This window comes from Pongo abelii, chromosome 5, assembly GCF_028885655.2.
Source record: "Pongo abelii isolate AG06213 chromosome 5, NHGRI_mPonAbe1-v2.0_pri, whole genome shotgun sequence".
NCBI lineage: Eukaryota > Metazoa > Chordata > Mammalia > Primates > Hominidae > Pongo > Pongo abelii.
In genome coordinates this window covers 2,925,941-2,939,248 of record NC_071990.2, presented here as the reverse complement: position 1 = coordinate 2,939,248, position 13,308 = coordinate 2,925,941, and the positions used below count along the sequence as shown (strand labels likewise).

General features: G+C 47.5%; 1 protein-coding gene across 8 annotated transcripts in view; it reads right to left on the bottom strand.

The window, feature by feature from the left end:
* The window catches only part of RIPK1 (receptor interacting serine/threonine kinase 1), a 46,757-nt gene extending 36,577 nt beyond the window's left edge, over window positions 1–10,180 (bottom strand). For 2 of the 8 annotated variants that reach the window (XM_054557129.2, XM_054557130.2), the window contains exon 1: window positions 10,047–10,166. The gene's annotated coding sequence lies outside the window, so the exon portion shown is untranslated. Of the gene's footprint in view, window positions 1–5,472; window positions 5,648–10,046 lie in introns of those variants that run through there. The other 6 variants (XM_063725310.1, XM_063725311.1, XM_024248764.3 and 3 more) reach the window with 5 other exon arrangements.
* Between the last annotated feature and the right edge of the window lie 3,128 nt (window positions 10,181–13,308).

The window sequence follows — 13,308 nt, the reverse complement described above, 5'->3', positions numbered from 1 at the left end:
GCTAGGGTTGCAGGCATACGCATCTGCCCATACTCAGCAGATGTACTCCCAACAATAGCAGGTACATTTTACATCAAAAGACAAACCTGTAAACATATTGAACTCTAGCTATGGTATGCATACTGAAGTATTTCGAGATGTGTACTGGTGTGTACCTGGAAATACATCAAAAAGTCAGATAGAATGATGGACAGATGACGAGAAAGGAGATGGAGAATTACACGATGAAGCAAGTGGTGTTAAGATGATACTCATGGTGGACGTAACCTTCAGACTTGGTGTTTTTCATAATAAAATGTTGGAGGGCAGGGAGTTAAAAAATGAGAAAAGAAACACCTTGGGGAGAGGGGATTCTGGAAACTCCTAGGCTGCCCATGGTGTTGTACAGTGGCCGGCTACAGGTGACCCGGGTAACCAGCCTTCTACACCTCATCTAAAGGCTGGGGGCCAGCTCTGTCTAGCAGAGGAAGCTCACACAGCAGCATCTATGGGCCTTCTTTCCTAGGACATAAGACATTACCAAACAAGAGAAGTGCCTCAGGAAACAAGTACATCGTTGGGACGTGGGCAGTGGGTGGAGGTGGGGGGCTGCCTAGATGAAGGCCTGAAGACTGAGGGGTGGGGTGAGGCACACGCTTGAGGTAAGAGACCAGGAGCCATAGCTCCGAGAGCACGGGCCCTCCACTATGAGCGTGAACTCTAGCTCTGTGACTCACCAACTTGTGACCTTGGGGCACTTACTTATGCCTCAGTTTCCTCATCTGCAAAGTGAAACAATAATGACAGCCTCACAGAAGTGGTAAGGATTATGAGGAAAAAAAGAATACGTTTATGTATGTATACGTACAAATATACATATATTTGTATATGTATATATGTAATATATAATACAATATGATATAAAAATGTATATGTGTATGTGTATATATATACATATATTTGTATATGTGTATATGCATATATTGTATATGTAGATATATAGCTATATTTGTCTATGTGTATATACATATATGTATGTATTTGTATATGCGTATATATGTACATATGTATATATTTGTGAAAACACATTTGTTGCCTGCTTTATGTCTCTAGCTATGGTTGGCCCAGCCACCCACATGTGTTTATCCACATGGGTGTTGTTTCCTTGGGCTTTGAGAATGCCAACATTCTCAGTTGGGATCACTCTGTCAGCAGAGCCCTACTGACCAATCCTAGTGAGAATGAGGTAGGAGCGGGTGGAGACAGAGGGCATAAAAGATAACATTGATTTTAGGCCTCCTTTTTCATTCACTGCAGATCACTGGAGCATGCAGAACTGTGAAGGCTTCCCCATTCCATAAGGGTCATCCGTCCCACCCTCTTAGGCCACATTCTTCCAACTTCTTGCCTGGTTAGGTGTCAGAGAACTGTCATTTTGTCAAGGAAGCCATCCTAAGTCTTCCCATTAGACGCTTCCATAGGTAAGACAGTACTGTAATTGAGAATTATTTCTCACGAAGTTCACAGAAGGCAGGAAACTTGTCTTGTGCACCATCTCCAGAGCCTAGCAGAACCCAACGTATGCCGGCCCATCATCAATTGAATAACTATTTTAAAAAGAGAACTATTTAATTGTCCAAAAAAATAAAAATATTGTTAAATGAATTACGGCACACTCCTAACAGAATATTATATAGCCATTCAAAATTGTTTTTGACGAATAAATCTGTAAAAATTATATTCACATTTGTGTGTTTTATATATATATGTAAATAGATAAAGATATAAGTACAGATAAAAAAGACATAAAGACACCAAAATGTTAACAAGGATTGCATCTTGATGATAGGGTGATTTTTACTTTCTTCTTTACACTTTTACTATGTTTTCCAAATTTTCCACAATAGACATGAATTAAATGTAAAATTAAAATTTTTTTTTGAAAGGAATAATTCATTGACTCAGTATTTCTTTACTCTGAGGGATCAAATCAGAGATGCTGATAAAGATTATGTGCAAAGCTGTTCCTGGTAGCATTACATAGAACAGCAAAAGTAGCTAAAACACTTAGCATGTACAGAGGAGAGAATCAGTTATGCTCATCAACACTGAAATATATCTAGCAGTTTGCAAAAGCGATGTTGTGAAAGAATGTTTAATAATATTTAAAAAAGGTCACAGACAGTAAAGAAACAGGCAGGAACTACAACATGCCCTGAAAAATGCCCTTTTGAATAAAAGGTTTCTACTTTATGAGGAGTCCTATTTGGTATCTCTTCTTCAGTCTCAGCCACGTCTCCTCAAATTTGTCAAGACCAACTAGGACCTGCAGGTGCTCCTGTGTGCGGTGGAGTTTGGGGAGGCCTCTAGTTGGGTCTGCTGGATTTTGGGAGCTTAGCTCCTGACCCCTCCTTACAGTCTTGCAGTTTGCTAGTTTAGTCTGATGTTAATCTTATGTATCTTCTGCATGGTTTTCAGTGATTTCTTTTGTTTTTCCTATCCACCCCTCTTTTTTCCACATGAAAGATTCAACTTTATGAGCACTGAATATCTTAGGAAGGCCTTGTGAGTAGTTGAAGGATATCCAAAAACAGTGAATTTAGGCAGCTTATATGGCCATATTGCATAACCATATTATTACAAAACCACGTCACAGAGTAACAAAGACATGCTGGCCTGTTATAGCAAATACTTTTAACTAATAATTATGTCCATTTGAAGGAATTTGTAAATGTTTTGCATAAATATTAATTCAGGGACTCAGGACAGTGAATTTTTTTCTATTGAAATTAATGTGAAATCTCAAGGAATTTCATGATTACCTTCTAAGGCAGGGTAAGTATACATATCAAAATATTCTAATTAACTTTTTCCCCATTTTTCTATGATGACCACACATAATAAGAGAATGGCAGAAAATGCTGGTTGCCCACCTGCCATTGCCCCCTTTCTTCCCACTAACAGAATTCTGATTTTGCTCAGCTATCCAAGTGACCAGAGGATTTCTCCAACTTCCTTGATTACAGCAGCTTGATGCTTTGCCTGGATAAACAAAAGCTCTGAGCAAGGAAGAGACTTAAAGACCAGCAAGAGACAAGAATTGAAACAGAGTTTAAACAAGCATCATAACCCCTGAAGCAAATTTTATCATGATTTCAATTTGCAAATAAACTAAGATTTGGAGCTAAGTGATTCACCTCAAGTGGTAGGATCCTGGAATGAAATATTTGTCCCTTCATTCAAACTTTCACTATTGGCTCACTAATACATGCTACTTCTCTAGATAGCAAATAATCTGTCTTCGGAAAAATCCAGATGCAAAGACCCACTCTTACAGCCTTACTCATCTATATTAAATGAATATGCGACAATCAGAAACACGGAGAAAGTACAGAATAAACTTTTTAAATACAGGAAGGTGGGGTGCAGGGGCTCATGCCTGTAATCCCAGCACTTTGGGAGGCCAAGGTGGGCAGATCGCCAAGAGTTTGAGACCAGATTGGCCAACGTGGTGAAGCCCTGTCTCTACTAAAAATACAAAAATTAGCCAGGCGTGGTAGTGCATGCCTGCAATCCCAGCTTCTTGGGAGGCTGAGGCAGGAGAACTGCTTGAACCCGGGAGGCGGAGGTTACACTGAGCCGCGATCGCGCCACTGCACTCCAGCCTGGGCGACAGAGCAAGACTCTGTCTCAAAAATAAAAATACATGGCCCATGTATTTTTGAAATATATGGTTCAAAATCAATGTTCTACAGATTAATACAGTCAACCTTTTTTGCCAGAATGTAATATCCAACTAAAGCATGGGAAATTAAATATTTTCTTCAAATTCCCAGATCATATGGGTGTTAACACGTTATAGATTAATAAGCACCAAAAAGTAAGCTGCCCAGTTTGAAAGAGGCTGTTTAAGAACTTTTCTTAATACTCATTAATATTCACAATTCAGAAAGTACAACATATCTCTGGAGCTCAGTATAGTTCAGACAGAGGAAAATGAGTATTAAAGTTATCATTTTTGCTATTTTATCAGTAATGATACACTCCAAATTTCATTTTAAACAAGCCTAGTCTTCACTTTTTGTGAATAGAAGAGCTGCAGTATTCCACATTTCTTTATTTTTTTTTTTTTTGAGACAGAGTCTCCCTCTGTCACCCAGGATAGAGTGTAAGTGGCACCATCTCGGCTCACTGCAACTACCGCCTCCTGGGTTCAAGCCATTCTGCCTCAGCCTCCCGCGTAGCTGGGATTACAGGGACCCGCCACCACACCCGGCTAATTTTTGTATTTTTACTAGAGACGGGGTTTTGCCATGTTGGCCAGGCTGGTCTCAAACTCCTGACCTCAGGTGATCCTCCCACCTCGGCCTCCCGAAGTGCTCGGATTACAGGAGTGAGCCACCGTGCCCGACCCAGTATTCCACATTTCTAACATGACAATTTCTTCTTGACTCAGTGCATCTTCCTAGCAGTCACACAATGCAGACGAGTACTAAGACACGGCACATTTCAAAGTTCACTTCCTGCCTTGGCTTCTTCAAGTGTAAGTCAGGGAAGAATTTATCATTGGAACAGCCTCCTGCTTTGCCCAAAATAAAAAGGAGCTCTGATTAAGGGAGAGCCAAATGGTCAGCAAGAGAGAAAGAACTAACAACCCCAGACCTCCCCCTGCCCCCGCAACCCCCGCATCCCTGTGAGGCTTTGTCAAATGCTTAGGGAAGGAGGATGCAGCTTATCCTCTTCCCAACCCTCAAGAGGGTCCGCAGCACTTCACAAAAGCACCTGCCAGTGGCAACCAAAGAAGCCTGCTAGGGTTACCACATTCGTCCCCTCAGTCGTCTAAGATCACGCAGAAATGCTTTTGTTTTTGGAACCTGCTGCAGCCTCAAGTGCAACAGTAAAAGGCCCTTTCAAAAGGCTGGTAAGGGAAGAGCCCAAACTGTTTTTTCTAAATGATAGGGCAGTAGGAGCCCACCTTCTCCACCAAAACAACAACATTAATGGCGTGTGGGACTGCCTATTCCACCCTCACGCGGTAACCGCGGCCCAAAGGCAGGTCTCCGCCCGCTACCAGTCCGGCGCCCCGACCTCTGGCACAGAAGCGGCCAGCGGACTCCGGATAAGCAGAGACACCTAGTGGGGCACCCCTGACTTCCGGGACCGCCTGCGGCCCCGCCCACCGCCCGACTTCCGGTACCGGCGGGGCCCGCCCGCCAGCCGCGCGCACCCGGGGCAGAGTCCCTCTCCTTCCGGGAAGCCCGCGGCAGCCCGGGCCTCCACGCAAGCACCCGAGCGTTACTTTCGTTTCCGCGGCAAACGTCTGGAGGCCCGGGTGAGGGAAGAAGCGGCGGCGGAGGGTTGGGGATTACTCCGACGCCGCGGCAGCCTTGCCCGGTCGTGCTGGGGGAGGGCGCGCGAACCCCGACCAGGGGTTCACCGGGACTGAGCCCGGCGGCCCCCGGAATGTTCCCCGCGCGGTGCCAGCCCGCTCACCGCGCCCGTCTCCGTGGCCGCGCCGTCCAGCCAAGTCCTGCCGCGCTCCGTCGGCCCCGCCTGGATGGCCGCGCTCTGGCGCCCCAGCTGTGGGTCCTCTGGAGTGGCCGCGCTCCGGCAGCTGGCCCGCTGTCCGCCGTCCGCGTCGAGCGCGCCCGGCTGGAGGGCGTGGACTGTTCGCGTTGCCTCCTCCCCCTGCCCCGGCCCTTGCCGGGGAGGAGGACCGCGAGAGCGCCGCCCCGCCGCTCGTGGGACCTCGCGCCCGGGGTCTGAGTCCCGGAGCTCTCTTGCGGGCTAGAGGATCGCGGACTTTGCTTTCAAGCGAGTGGGGCGGCCTCCGTAAAAGAGGAAACCGAAACCTCCGCGCGCACGAGAGGGAGAAGGGCCTGGAGGGAAGCACTGGGTGGATTACAGCGGGGGCGCTATCCGGAGGATTCAGAGCTCTGCGGGTTAGCATAGGCAAGTTATCATTCCTCTCCCTTCATCTGTAAAGTGGGGCTGTCGAGGAGGAAATGTGATTATTTTGCAGCCCTTTAAAATGGTAATTGTGAAGTCTCGAGCAAAGTTGGAACTGCATGCTATTCATGTTATATTAAAAATCAAATAATAAAATAATATGCACATCAGGCCGGGCGCGGTTGTTCAGGCCTGTAATCCCAGCACTTTGGGAAGCCAAGGCGGGCGGATCACTTGAGGTCAGCAGTTCGAGACCAGCCTGGCCAACATGGTGAAACCCCATCTCTACTAAAAAATACAAAAATCAATTGGGCGTGGTGGCGGGCACCAGCAATCCCAGCTACTCGGGAGGCTGAGGCAGGAGAATCCCTTGAACCTGGGAGGTGGAGATTGTAGTGAGCCGAGATCGCGCCACTGCACTCCAGCCTGGGTGACAAGAGCAAGACTCTGTCTCAAAAGGAAAAAAAAAAAGCACAACAGGATTACATACTGTAAAAAGATGTGTATGTCAAGAGAACGAGCCACATTCACAACACAAGCCACAGACTGGGAGAAAATATTTGCAAAAGACATATCTGATAAAGCACTGTGACCCAAAATATACCAAAAAAAACCCTCTTAAAATGCAACAATATGAAAATGTGCAACCTGATTAAAAGTGGGCAAAAGCTCTGAACAGACACCTCACCATACATATATGCATATGAAAAGATGCTCAACATCATAGGTCATTAAAGAATTGCAATTTAAAAAAACTGAAATACTATTACACATTTATTAGAATCGCTAAAATTCAGAACACTGACAACACCAAATGTTGATGAGGATCTGGAGCACAAGGAACTCCCATACATTCCTAGTGGGAATGCCTAATGTTAGAGTCTGGAAGACATTTTGGCAATTTCTTAACCAAGCTCTTCTTACCATAAGATGAAGCAACTCCACACCTTGGTATTTACCCAAACGAGTTGAAAGCTTGTGCCCATACAAACACCTGTACAAGAATGTCTATAGCAGCTTTATTCATAATTGCCAAAACTTGAGGGCATCCAAGATATCATTTAGTGGGTGGACAGATAAGCTGTGGTACATCTATACAATGGAATATTAAGTGCCAAAAAGAAATGAGCTTTGAAGCCACAAAAAAAATAAAAAATAAAAAAATCCTGGAGCAATCTTAAATGTATAAATCTAAGTGAAAGAAGCCAATCTGAGAAGACTACATAATGCATGATTCCAACTATGTGACATCCTGGAAAAGGAAAAACTATGGAGATAGTAAAAAAGATCAGTGGCTGCCAGGGATTTGCAGGGAAGGAGGGATGGATAGGTGGGGCACAAGGGATTTTTAGGGCAGTGGAGTCTGATATTACAGTGTTGGGTACATCTCATTATACATTTGTCAAATGTATCTTGAATATACACAAAGAGGAAAATCTAACGAACTCTGGACTTTGGCTGATAATGTATATGTTAGATCCATATTGGTTCATTTTTGTAACCATGAATCTATGTTGGTTCCTCAGGTGTAACAAATATTCCACAGTAATGCAGGATGTTGATGGTAGGGGAGGCTGTACAGTCCAGGATGTTTGTGGAAGGGGATATTTTCTTTCTGCTTAGTTTTGCTGTAAACCAAAACAGCTCTAAAACAAAGTCTATTCATTATTTTTTAAAAGATGTACACATATCAAAAAAGACGAAAGGCAGAGCTATTCACTCAGCAAAGCTTTCTATCTACTGTATGCCAAGCAGGTACTAGATACAAGAGTATCTGGTGATAGATACAAGAAATACAAAAAGGAATTCATTCCTTCAGTAAATATTTACTGAGCACCTGTTCTAGGCACTGAAGACTCGGTTGTGAATTAAACATAAAAAATCTCTATGTTCTGGCCGTGTGTAGTGGCTCACACCTGTAATCCTAGCACTTTGGGAGGCCAAGTCGGGCGGATTGCCTGAGCTCAGGGGTTCCGGACCAGCCTGGCAAACGTGATGAAACCTCGTCTCTACTAAAAATACAAAAATTAGCTGGGCGTGGTGGTGCACGCCTGTAGACCCAGCTACTCAGCAGGCTGAGGTGGGAGAATTGCTTGAACCCAGAAGGCGGAGGTTGCAGTGAGCCAAGATTGCTCCAGCCTGGGTGACAGAGCAAGACTCCTATCAAAAAACAATAAAAAATAAAAAACTCTATGTTCCATTCGTGGAGCTTGCATTCTAATGGGGAAGACAAAAAGTTATTGCCCATCACTGTCCTCTGGACATCATGTGACCTTGGGAGATTGGAAATGTGTTGTTTTTGCTTCATTTTGTTTTCAGTGTTCTAACTCAGAAACATCTATTTGGGAGCTTTACTCATTACTCCCAGCAAAAGCCATGAGTGTACACTGTGCATGAGATGAAGGAACTGGTCCTTGCAGAACACCAGAATGGAAAAGGCAAGAAACGGCCCAAGGTGAGGAAGGAAAACCAGCGAGAACAAAGAGGTGGTACCATCTCTGAAGCCCGTGGAGGCCAAAGTGTGAATGTGAGGGGGTGGGTCTCTTGGCCACAGGTCTGAAACCAAATGAACCCCCACCCCTAGGCTGCAGTTCCCAGTGCACTTGGAAATGAGACCCTGACTCCTCCAGGTGAGCATGGGAGACCTCCCTGACTCCTTTCCATTTCCCCCTCCTCCCCCACACCCATCCCCAAGGCCTGCCCTCTACGCCCCACATTTCTTCCCACTTCGGATCCTGTGCCTGGTCTAATGCCCAGGCCCCCTCCCGAGCCTCTAGTCTCCCTAGACACCTCATCTGTGCTCCCCAAAACGCCACACAAAGCACTGAAGAGCCTTGGACAACGAACACAACCCACTCCCCCAGCCACCACCACACCACAGCCACACAGCACCTCAGAAAGCGGTGTCTTAATCCTCTTGTCCTTCCTCCTAAATCTCCCGGGGCCCTTAGGATTCGCTCAAAGCCACCTTGTTAAAACGGTTTCTTCTCCACCTGCCCCCTCCCTTGATCCAGCCTCACTGAGGTCACAGCCTCCACCTCTGGCCATCCTGAACCCCTCCCAAAGTCACCTCTTCTCAAACACTGTTGGTCCCCCTTAGAAGGCCCCATGTCCATCACGGGATTAATTCCACTCGCCCTCAAACACCGCGGCCCGGAGGCTGATTCCCACCCTGGAGGAGGTTCTCTTGACCCCGCCGGCGCGACCCTCCCCAGCACGACCCTTCCTCCCGAAGGTGATTCGTCATCTTGCTGGCGGTCCCCACAGACCGCAGGGCCTGCAGGCGAGGGCTGAACCTGGCTCCGCGGATCCTCAGGACCCCTTTCGTTTAGCTGAATTATTGAAAGAATTAAGATGGATAAGAGTGCTCAGATTTGAAACTCGAGACTGGTGGCTTTACTTTGTTGGTGGTGGTGGTGGTGGTTTTTTTGTGTTTTTTGCTTTTTTGTTTTGAGACGAGGTCTCACTTCGTCTGCCAGGCTGGAGTGCAGTGGCGCAATCCCAGCTCACTGCAACCTCCGCCTCCCGAGTTCAAGTGATTTTCCTGCCTCAGCACATAGATGACATTGTTACAGGCGTGGGCCACCATGCCTGGCTAATTTTTGTATTTTTAGTAGAGACCGGTTTTCACCACGTTTGTCAGGCTGGTCTCGAACTCCTGATCTCCAAGGATTCGACCGCCTCGGCTTCCCAAAGTTCTGGGATTACAGGCGTGAGCCACTGCGCCCGGCCGAGACTGGTGACTTTAAAGGACAGTGAAGAAGCAGGACAGACTTCATCCTGCGGATCCCAGAGCAGAGAAGAGCAGTGAGAAAACAGGACTAGCAGGTGGGGAGGAGGCTGCAAAGGAGGGCTTCGGCCAGGGAAGGGCAGCAAGGAGACATCCGGGAGGGAGGCGTCCGCGCTAGCTGTGGGCCGCCAAGGCGGAGACCGGCTGCGCGCTCCAAGGCACCCCCAGAGACCGTTGTTGACCCCACCGAGAAGAGAAGGCACCGCCTCCCCGGGGAGCTTGGCTGAGCGACCTCTCCTGTCCCCCGGTCCCATCTCTCGGTGGCAGCCGGCGGCTTGAAGCTCGCCACTCCCGTGCTCCACCCGGCCCTGCGCGGGGACGCCCTCACCTGCCACCTGGTCCAGCGCTGCCGCCGTCTCCGTGCCGCGCTCCGAGCCTGGACGCCGATCCCCGAGGCGCAGTACCGGGCCCTGCTGCTGCGCTCGCCGCGGGCTCCCGCTGGGGCCTCTGCAGGCACCGCTTTTATACCGCAGGTTCGGGCGCCTCCCACGCTTTCTGCCTTTAGGCGGAGCCTGGCGGGACCAGCGGGGGCGGCGCGCGTGGTGGCCGAGGTCAGAGCTAGGAGCAGGGTCAGGTCAGGGTCCACCCCAGTCCTCCCGGGCCAGGGCAATGTCCGCGAATGCTCCCGCCAGTCTGAGGCCAGCTGGGTTCCCAAGGCGCGCGCCCGGCCTCGCCGACCCCAAGGGCCAGGGCCGCTTCGGGATCGGGTTCTGAACATGACGGCCCAGAGAAGTAGGTTGGGAGCCTGGGGTGCCCAGGGCCTCCGCGTCAAGAAACAAAGGGTCTGCGGGAAAGGAGACAGAGCCTGGAACCCTGGGCTTTTCTACTTAAGGAAGCGAAGGTCGGGTGACAGCCAAGCTGCATGTTCCAGTGGGAAGGCCCCATGGGTCTGTGTTCCACGCCTCTTGTCATGAATATGGGGGATTCACTTAGAACCAAAGCATTTGTTCCAGGTCCCACCACTAACTAGTGCTAGTCCTGGGCCCAGAACCAGGCGTCCTCACTCTTAGTACCCGAGCCCTTCTCTAGCCACAGGTGTTTGGGCTGCGGTGTGGTGTAAGCAGCCCCATTTTCCCGCAAAGTGATGGGAAGAGACACTGAGTCACACGGGCTCAGGACACTCCTTGTGTCCTCTATCAGGGGGTCCAGAGGCAGGGACTCGGGGGAGTTGATGCGCAGTTCGTGATGTCATCAGATATCCCCCCACCCCCTTCCATCTCAGGCTGGACTCAATTGGAAGCATTTCATGTTGGCACGGTGACGTCCAGAGGAAGGGAACAGACAAATGGCTCTCTCTGGAGCACGGAGCGTCGCCCAGAAGCCATGCCCTCCTATTTCAAATGGACCAGAATTAGAGCTTTCTCCTGAGGGCCCGAATTAGGGAGAAGCAAGCCAGGTGCCTAAGGCACAAAATTTCAGGAAGGCCACACGCATAGGTGCCAACCCTGCATTTGCACGGCCCTGAGAATCAGAGCCTCCTTCAATTTGACACCCTAAGTGCCTAGCTTGTTCTTATTAAGGTTGGGTACCGTGGCTCACGCCTGTAATCCCAGCATTTTGGGAGGCCGAGGCAGGCAGATCACGAGGTCAGGAGCTCCAGACTAGCCTGGCCAACATGGTGAAACCTCGTCTCTACTAAAAATACAAAAATTAGCCTGGCGTGGTGGTGCACGCCTATAGACCCGGCTACTCAGGAGGCTGAGGCAGGAGAATCGCTTGAACCCGGAGGCAAAAGTTGCCATGAACCGAGATTGCACCACTGCACTCCATCCTGGGTGACAGGCGAGACTCTGTCTCAAAAAAATAAAAATAAAAATAAATAAATAAATAAATAATATATGAATAAAATAACACCTTTAGTAACATACAATTCACATACCATAATATTCATCCTTTTAAAGCATGCAATTCAGTAGTTCTTAGTATATTGATGAAGCTGTCCAACTATCACCACTATCTAACTCCAGAAGATTTTCATCACCCTAAAAGGAACTGTGATACCCATTAGCAATTATTCTCCATTTCCTCCTTCCCACAATCCCTGGCAACCACAGATTTATTTTCTGTCTCTGTGGATTTTCTTATTTCGGGGATTTCATGCAAAATGAACCATACAATATGTGGTCTTTCGTGGCTGCTTCTTTTACTTAGCATAACGTTTTAAAGGTTCATTCATGATGGTTCAAGGTAGCATTTATCAGGCTTTATTTCTTTTTATGGCTGAATAATATTCATAATAATATGTATACATATATCTATTTTGTTTACTCTTTCAATTGACAGACATTTGGGTTTTTTCCATCTTTGGCTATTATGAATAATGCTGCTATCAACATTCATGTATAAATATATGTATAGATGTATGTTTTCTTGAGCTTATCATGGATATATACCAGTGGGTAGAACTGGTGAGTCATATGGTATAACTCTATATTTAACTTTTTGAAGAACTGCCAGACTTGTTTTTGCAAAGCTACTGTGCCATTTTACATTCCTGCCAGCAATACACAGGCATACCTCGGAGACATTGTGGGGTAGGTTCCAAATCACCACAATAAAGCGAATACCACATACGCAAATCACACAACGTTTTAGCAGCCCTGTGCATATAATAGTTATATACTATACTGCAGTGTATTCAGTGCGCGTTATGTCTCAAAAATGTAGATACCTTAATCATAACACATGTTATCACTAAAAAAATGATGATAGTCGTCTGAGCCTTCAGTGAGTCATGATCTTTTTGCTGGTGGAGTGGCCCGCCTCAATGTTAATGAACCTGACTGATCAAGGTGGTGGTTGCTGAAGGCTGGAGTGGCTGTGGCAATTTCTTTTTTTTTTTTTTTTTTTGAGACGGAGTCTCGCTCTGTCGCCCAGGCCAGAGTGCAGTGGTGCTATCTAGGCTCACTGCAAGCTCCGCTTCCCGTATTCACGCCGTTCTCCTGCCTCAGCCTCCCGAGTAGCTGGGACTGCAGGCGCCCACTACCACGCCCGGCTAATTTTTTGTATTTTTAGTAGAGATGGGGTTTCACCGTGTTAGCCAGGATGGTCTTGATCTCCTGACCTTGTGATCCACCCGCCTCGGCCTCCCAAAGTGCTGGGATTACAGGCGTGAGCCACCGCGCCCGGCCGGCAATTTTTTCAAATCAGTTGGCTTCATCAATTGATTCTTCCTTTTATGAAAGATTTCTCTGTAGCATGTAACGCCATTTGATAGCATTTTATGCACAGTAGAACTTATTTCAAATTGGTGTCAATCTTCTCAAACCCTGCCACTGCTTTATCAACTTAGTTTGTTATATCCTAAATCTTTTGGTTTTTGTTTGTTTGTTTTGAGACAGAGTCTTGCTCTGTGAGCCAGGCTGGGGTGCAGTGGCACAATCTCAGTTCACTGCAACCTCCGTCTCCCAGGCTCAAGCAATTCTCCTGCCTCAGCTTCCCGAGTAGCTGGGATTACAGGCATGTGCTACCACACCCGGCTAATTTTTGTATTTTTAGTAGAGACGGGGTTTCACCATGTTGGCCAGGCTGGTCTTGAACTCCTGACCTCAGGTTATCCACTGGCCTCGGCCTCCCAAAGTGCTGGGATT